We start from the raw sequence: 8,599 nt of genomic DNA, 5'->3' as shown, positions 1-8,599 counted from the left end.
TAATAACATTAAGGCAGAGAAAAATTAATTAACTTGCCCAGAGACATACACATAATCTTTTATGGGATGACGATTTGCACCCCAGCAACCTGGCACCAGAGCCTGTGCTATCAATGGCAATGCTATATTGCTTCTTGATGGAAGTTATTAAAATTAATCCTCTAGGTTTGAGATTCTATAAATTGCTTGTTTGTCTTTATGGCAACCATATTCAAAGCCATGTGCTTCTGGACCCTTATTTGAAATCACCACTAACCATAAGAACCACATGGCTCCTGTGTGTCCCACCAAACATGTGCATGTGATTACATTTTATATATGACTCCTAATATCTTCATCGCATAAATGTTCTATATTGTGAACTCTGGTTTTAGCCCATATAGGAATTGTTTACATTTGATTTCCTGGTGTAATCCTGAATAAAAGAGGGAGGAAGAGAAGAGAGTAGGTATTGTTGTCTCCTTTCTAGACTATGAATGTATTCAAAAGTTTTGTGGTGGACCAGTTGAAACCTTAGAGGTTTCTAAAAGGTATGGGGGAGGCCCTCACCTCCATAAGGATAGTCAACATGCTGCTGAATTGATTCTGAAAAATGCATGCCCCACTAATATTGGTCATCAACATTTTCATGTATATTTTTGAACACACACAGGCTAATTCAAGGAAAAAAAATGTATATTTACATATTAGATACATATACATGTCAATTTTATGTTTTAACTCAAAATGAAAATGGTACAGTGTTACATAGCAACTCCATGGTAAATCAGGGGCTGAGGGCTACGTCCTTTTTTTTTTATTTTTTATTTTTTTTTTTTATTGCAGTCCTCACTGATCATCTGAGATACACCAGGGATTACACCTATCCATATAGGCGATGCAGAAAAAACAATTTATCCCCGCCCTGTTCTCATCCCTTCATTGTCTGGGCTTTCTCTGATGTTGCAGTGTCCTTGCTCTCCTTGGTGGGCCCATTAGCAGGCACTCTGCAACTCGCACAGTAGCAGGATCACCAGGGCTCTGGGAGAGTGGATTGTCCAGGCCCTCTGCCTTCCCAGGCCTCTTGGCAAGACCCTGAGGACTCCCACCACCTGGAAGCCTTTGTAGTCAGAGGACATCAGCCCAGTTCTAAAAATGGATAAGGAATGCTCTCACAAGGTTTGATATCCTCCACCAATCCTCAGACTGAGCCCTTGGTTGTCTTAGAATGTTCTTTTCATCAGTCCATTTCTGGTATGAATTAAAGAGCTGAGTATATTCTAGTTGTAATCACAAAATCTAGGAAAACTGCGTGCGTGTGTCTGTGTGTGTGTGTGCGCACCCTCACGCGTCCCTGTGCATTCGTAGGTGCATGCATGTGGGTTGGTGAATGAGTGGAGGGGATATCACGTAGGGAAGTAAAGCAAGTTAAAGTACAGATAAAAGGAACAGAGGTTGAGTTTCTGGCACAATCTGGCTCAAGATATGCTTCTCAGAATGTTTAGAAGCCCTCCCTGACATATTGGGCAGCCCACATTCTCCCACTGGTCCGACTCAGTAGAAATAGAATGTGCATTTTCGTAGGCTGCACTGTCTGAATCCCCAAGTGTCTTTTATTGGGTGAGCAAAATATGTGATCATTTCAGGAATCCTAATTGGCATTTAATAAGTTCCTATGTAATCTAAATATGAGCCAGTGTAATTACAACTTTTCAAATTAAAAATAAGATATTCTGATGAAATTAGGTGTCTCAAAGAGCAACTGTTCGCAAATACAAAACTATAGAAAATTTATAACCCTGATCATGAGCTCGTTGCTTTGTATAATTTATATTATGGAATCATTAGAGTCATTTCCTTTGACATGATATTAGAGATTATACACAGTGGTTAATGGATTCCCTTTTTAGAAAATGCAATCACATACATCTCTCCACTTCCTTACTATTAAAAAATGATCCCATTTTCTTTCCATTTTGCCTAAATCAAATAAAAGCATGTTATTAAACACCATGTAGTAAGGTTAAATAATTAGTAAAATGATGGAAACAAGTTTATCTGTTCTTTAAACAGAACATAGTTGTTAGTTTATAATTTTGTTAAAACAGTTTAAATAAAAACAATAACAGAAGAGAAAGCTAAATGCTAGATTTAAAACAGTAATACCGACTGGGGGAGAGGCCACTAGGTGGAGCCCATGGTTTCTAATTTAAGGTAAGTCTCCTCAAGCAGTCTTGGGATAAATGTTTTCCAGCTATTACCACAGTGGTGTTAGGGATAGTCAGCGGGCTGATATATCAGACAATCAATCCTTTGGCTACTACAATTAGGAAATGGAGGAATTTGAGAACAGGGTCAACCATCATTCTGTCTATACAAGTACATAAAAGAATTTAAGTACAATTCACCCATTTCTGGAAATTAACAGTAATTTACACTGACTATCTGGAAAAGAAGAGTCAATAATTTGATAACCTAATAGCAAAGAAAGCTAGCTATGGAAAGGATTTATTAAAATGTGTTTTTTTCTTATTAGTGGGCATCCAGTGTCCACTTTAAAAAGTTTACTACATGAAAATTATAACAAGAACACACTCTTCAATGTATTTGTTGGTCATATGGCAAATAAAAGAAACCCATTTTAAAACATTATTTGGATTGCCATCATCAAGCAATTACAATCTGTTAAGTACACTTGGAAAAAAATGTAAATGCAATACAGTTAGACTCTAGTAGCCGTTCTAAGATAACAAGTGAAATAGCTTTCCATACTGTTGATACATGGTTAAGCCTATTAAAAGTGATTTTATAATTTTTTAAAAGATTTTATTTATTTATTTGACAGAGACAGAGAGCACACAAGCAAGGGGAGCAACAGGCAGAGGGAGAGGGAGAAATAGGTTCCCTGCTGAGCAGGGAGCCCAGTGTGGGGCTTGATCCCAAGGACCCAGGGATCATAACCCTGCCGAAGGCAGACGCTTAACTGACTGAGCTGCCCAGGCGTCCCTAAAAGTGATTTTAAATTACTGACTTAATAGCCATTCTTTTTGAATTTATTTTTTTAAAGAAGTTGTATTGGGGTATAATTGATATAAGTAGACTATATATTCTGAATTATAGAAATTATTAAATTATATAACTTGATACATTTTCACACATACACACAAAATCATCACAACAAAGATTGTGAACATATTCATCTCCCTTGAAAGTTTTCTTGTATTTTATTGTCACCCCTCCCTCCCTCCCCTCCTTGTTCTTCCCTTCCTCCCAGGTCACCACTAATCTGTTTTCTGTCACTATAAGTCAGTTTGCATTTTCCATATGGATTTATACAGTATTAACACTTTTTTGGAAGTGGTGGTCTGGCTTCTTTCAGTTAGAATAATTATTTCGAGATTCATCCACATTGTTGAATGTGTCAGTAGTTCATTTGTTTTTATTGCTAAGTAATATTCCCAGGTTTGGCTATTCCACAATATGTTTATCCATGCATCTGTTGATGGACATTTGAGTTTGGGTTTTTTTCCCCCCGTTTAGAGTTATTACAAATAAAGCTTCTATGATCATTCGTGCACCAATTTTGTATAGACATACATTTCCTTCTCTCTTGGTTGAATGAAACAGTCATACATAGTTGTGGGCAAACATAGGTAACTGTTTAACTGTTTATAAAACTGCTGAGCTCTTTTCCAAAAAGGCTGTGCCATTTCTTCTTCTTTCATGTGTAATTAGGTACAAATCTCTATTTTATGGATATTAATAAAAGCAATGAATATCATGAGTTACTTAATTTAAATCAGGAAACAAAAAACACTTTGCTTTTCTTTCTGTTTAATGCTACACTATCCTGTACAGCAATATTGAATTTGCCTCTGCACTGTGGAGGGACAGAAATAAATCCATCATCACTACCTTTAAAATACTTGCCTATAATATATAACTTAAACACCATTGGACAATTTATGGGAAAAAGAAGAGTACAAATAGGATTTTTATTTCACCAAAATACGAACGTGATGAAACACCCTAGAATTGTCAGGTGCTTGTGTAGCCTCATAATTTTGTCACTTCAGGTTTACGATGAATATACATCTCAAAATAATTAGAGCAGTTTCTGTTTCAATGTCCTATCTTAAATCCAGGCCATGTGTTCCTGTTCTTTATTGGAGAAAATTCAATCACTGATTTCCAGCAGAAACTCTTCTCATAAAACTTCTCCATCATATTAACTTTTCCAGTAACAAGAGACCCTGTCATATTTGTAGCATGGCATGGTCTTTATTCAAATAAGTTATGCTGTCCAGTTTAAGTTGCACTTTATTATTCTTTTGGGAAAAAGAGCTTTGTGTTTTTAAATTAAGGGAAGTACATTGTAAGAAAGAAGGTGTCAGATAAATATTTTTAAAATATTCCCTTAATTTACCAGTTCTGTGATCTTATATAAACTACTTAATTATTTATGTGGGCATCTGTAAAATGGGAATAATACTTTTGTATGCATATTTTGAGGGTAAGAAAGTTAATACATGTAAAGTACTTGAGTACTAGTCATATAATAAGTATTCAACAAATATTAGTTTACATTATTTTTAAAGGTCGGTGAATACATATATAAGGTAGCGATTAGTAAATTTATATTGTAAAGAACAAAAATGTATACAAAAAAACTTATTTAGAAACCTTCCTTGCTTTTTTTTTTTTTAATTTATTTATTTACTTTAGGGAGAGATAGAGTGCTAGTTGGAGAAAGCAGCTGAGGGAGTGGTAGAGAGAATCTCAAGCAGATTCCTCATTGAGTCCAGAGCCCCATGCAGGGCTCGATCTCATGACCCTGAGATCATGGCCTGAGCAAGAAATCAAGAGTATGACACTCAACCCACTGAACCACCCAAGCATCCCCTTCCTTGCTTTCTTATTTGTGGATTCCAGTAAAGACCAGTCCTGTACTACCGTCCAAATAGAGTCAGATCTTTTATACATCTCTAAATTCCCAATGACTAGAACATTTTCTTAAATTCTCAAAGAAGTTCTGTGATTTCTTTGATGGTTTTTGTGTCAAGTGTGTTTCCTGATCCATTGTGATGAGTGTGTTAACTATGGTCTTTGCTAATCCTTTAAAATATGAAGATTATGTGTGATGAAATGAAGTACATTTTAATCTGCTTAATTTAGGACTTATTTTAATGTGTGAAAATGTATTAGTTTGGTTAGAAAGATGTTACTGTTTTTCAAAGGCAGAATAAGCCCATGGGTAATAATTCCCTTTAGTTTCAAACTTACTGGATTGCTAAAGTATTTAAGTACTAATAATTAAATACATGAATAAAAATACTCCAAACAAGTGAAAAGTCTCCATGGCCCAGAAAGAGACCAGAATTAGAAGCAGTTTGGCCAGGAAACCTCATGATAAGGTGGGACTCCATGTCTGTGGCTACCAAAGGTTAATTCTGGATGAAGAGGGGAGGCTGGGACTTCAGGCTGGAAGCAAGGGGGTGTAATTGGAGCACATGCCTCACCTGCTGAGGGCCACAGCCCACCTCCTTGACTGAAGCTCCTGGGCCATCAACGTCCCAAGCCCTACAGTTTTTAAAATATAAAATAACGCAATATTAGTTCATTATTTTTGCAGCTGCAAATGAATTCCATTTGAAGATGATATAAGATAAGGTGAACAACCACATTAAGTCCATTCTGTATTGTGAGAAAGGCAGCTGAGTATGGGGTTAAAGAACACAGACTGGGGAGTCAGATTGTCAAGAACTGAATCCAAGTCCTGTCACTTCTAGTGTGTGATTCATGGCCTCAGTTTCCTCCTTTGTAAAATATGAGTGAAAACACTGCCTATTACACAGGGTTGTATGAAGATGAAATGATTAAGCACGTAGAACTCAGCCCATAGCAAAAACTATATAAGATTTGTGATTATTAGTGAGACAAATGTGCTCATCCTATATATGTGAAGCATTCCATACAGGTCAAGCTTTTGGAAAACTGATTATTATATGAAATACTAATTTAGCTACTTTCGCATTCAGTTTTAAATATCCTTCCCCATTTTTTTTTTTTAGACTTCTAATGTCTGAACACCTAAGTGAAATGACCTTGGATTTAAGTCTTAGCAAATATAGCATCACATTTCAACGTTCAGAGAGAAAGTTTATGCATAGTTCTTCACCTATAGAAAATATATTTCTCTTAGATGGAATTCATTAGTTCCAGAAAATTGTGAGAAATTGAATTTAAGTCCCTATGTGGGCGTCAGTCTCTCTAAAACTTGCTTTGCCTATAGTCTATATTATTTCAAGGAGGGATCATCACTCACCTAATTTCTCAAGCTAAAGGTCCAGGCACTTTCCTTATAGCTTCCTTTTCCTCACCCTGTCCCTGCCCCGTATCCAATCACCCATTCCAAACCCTGCCCATCTGATTTCTAAATATTTTTTTTAACTTTGAGCCCTCTTTTTCATATTATCACTATCCTCAAAGAGTTTCTATCATTCTTCAAGTGGCCAATTTTCCCAGCCACCTAACCGGGCTTTCTGCCAGCTGACCTGACCCATGAATCCATCTGCTTCCCAGCTGCTAGAAAGAGCTCTCCAGAGCAAAAGCCTGACAGTGGCTCTAGATTGGCTCTGTAGGATAAAGTTTCATATTTCTGTTACAGCTTCACAGACTCTTTTTCAGCTTCACGTAGGCTACTCTAACATCTACAGGAAATGAAAGCTGCCCACACTCCATGGTTTTTCTCATGCGTGTGCCTTTTCTCATTCTGTCAATCTGCCTGGAATGCCGTTGTCTTATCATTCACACTTGCACCGTGGTCACCCTATCACCACAATGCCTAGCTGATCACCATGGATTTTACAAGATTTATTTCATGCAGTGACCTTTGTAAAGAACTCTCCCTGAAGCTCTGAGATAAGTTTAGGTGACCTTCCTCTAGGCTCCTAGAATTCTTGGGCATTTGTGTTTTGCCCTTACGAATAAATTTTTCTGATAAAATGGTTTCTAGACTTCTCCATAATTAGACTTAATTATTAGATTATAATATCCAGGACTTTGATGTTTAATTATAAAATGTGGTGTGTTATTAGCATTTAAATAAAAGTCTTTGATACATATAGAGTTCAAAATATATAAGGAATTTATATGTTAATGCTGTTACCATATTTTTAATGAAAGAAAAAAATATAGGTTAAACAGTAGCAGCGACTCAGGCTCAGTCTGAGTGGCTCAGTCTGTTAAGCTGTGGATTTTTGGTTTCTGCACAGGTCCTGATCTCAGGGTCCTGGGATCCAGCGGCGTTGGGCTCTGTGCTCATTGGGGACTCTGCTTGAGGATTCTCTCTCTCCCTCTCCCACCGCACCTCCCCCCACTCATGCTCTCAATCTCTCTCTAAAATAAATAAATAAATAAATAAATCTTAACAAAAAACAAAAAACAGTAGCATGATAGTATGACACCACTAGTTTTTATTTGTTTTTTGTTTTGAGGGGGATTTTTTTGGCAGGGGGAGTAGGCAATAATAAAGAGCTGCAACCAACTGTAGGACTAAAACTGCTAAAATGGTTTTTGGCTCTGTTCCCCTCTCCACCAGTTTTTCCCTCTATCAGCAGCTACAGAGAGGGTTGGGCAGAACTCCTTGGTTGAGCCACCATTATATATATCACATTACAAACTAATAAAAACCAACGTCCCATACCCTCTCCTTTCCCTATCAGCCCTTTTCCTGAGTTATTATCTGTGGAGTAGAATGACTTAGCTTCAAAGTGAGGAGATGGTGGGGTTTATAATGTCTTAAGAGGGACATGGGAAATTTTATTCTGTGTGTTTTCTAGCAAAAAGATATAAATACATGTACTAAGCAGGCTTTGTTATAATATTAATTTGAAGAAACAGGTTCTAAAATGGCATTTGGTTTGCTTCATTCTCCTACAAAAATAGCATTGACATTTACCATGTGATATTCTGTTTTCAGTATTAATCTGTCTCTTATTGACAGCAGAAACTAGTTGTCTATTTTGTTTTCCCAGTGCTTTGTGTTGTGCTTGCACATAGTATGTACTCAATGTGGATTGTTGAGTAAATTAAATAAATGCATGAGTGAGTAATTCAATTGATCTCTGATACTTCTTTAATAAGAATGTAAGCAGCCAAATTTTATATTGGTATCAGACAACAAGTTAAATGAAGAAATTTCAAAAGTATATTCAGAATTATTCCATTGTAGTTTCACTCCCCACTCTAAATTTGCCATACTCTTCCTTTAGTGTTCTTTAACTCTAACCACTAATCATTATTTTCATATATTGAGTAAAATTGATTAGTTTGAAACCTCAGGAGCTTCCCAGAAATAATCTAAAACTGAACCCTGTACATGGAGGGCAGGGAGAAACGAAAGAAAGAGGCAGGCCATTCCAGATTAGTAGATGGCACATTGGCCTGCCAGAATCTTAAAAGTTTATATAGAGACCTTCGTGGGGTTTAGTCATACCATCTAGATGGTCTCAACATCATATCACCGTCTTGAGGCTTTGTCCTTGGAGCAGCTTTGGGAGTGGGGAAGGTAAGCAGAATGCACATTCCAAGGATAGGGGAGGGGGTGAAGAACTTCAGT

Source organism: Ailuropoda melanoleuca, chromosome 5, assembly GCF_002007445.2.
Source record: "Ailuropoda melanoleuca isolate Jingjing chromosome 5, ASM200744v2, whole genome shotgun sequence".
NCBI classification, from domain to species: domain Eukaryota; kingdom Metazoa; phylum Chordata; class Mammalia; order Carnivora; family Ursidae; genus Ailuropoda; species Ailuropoda melanoleuca.
Note: the sequence above shows the minus strand (reverse complement) of the source record.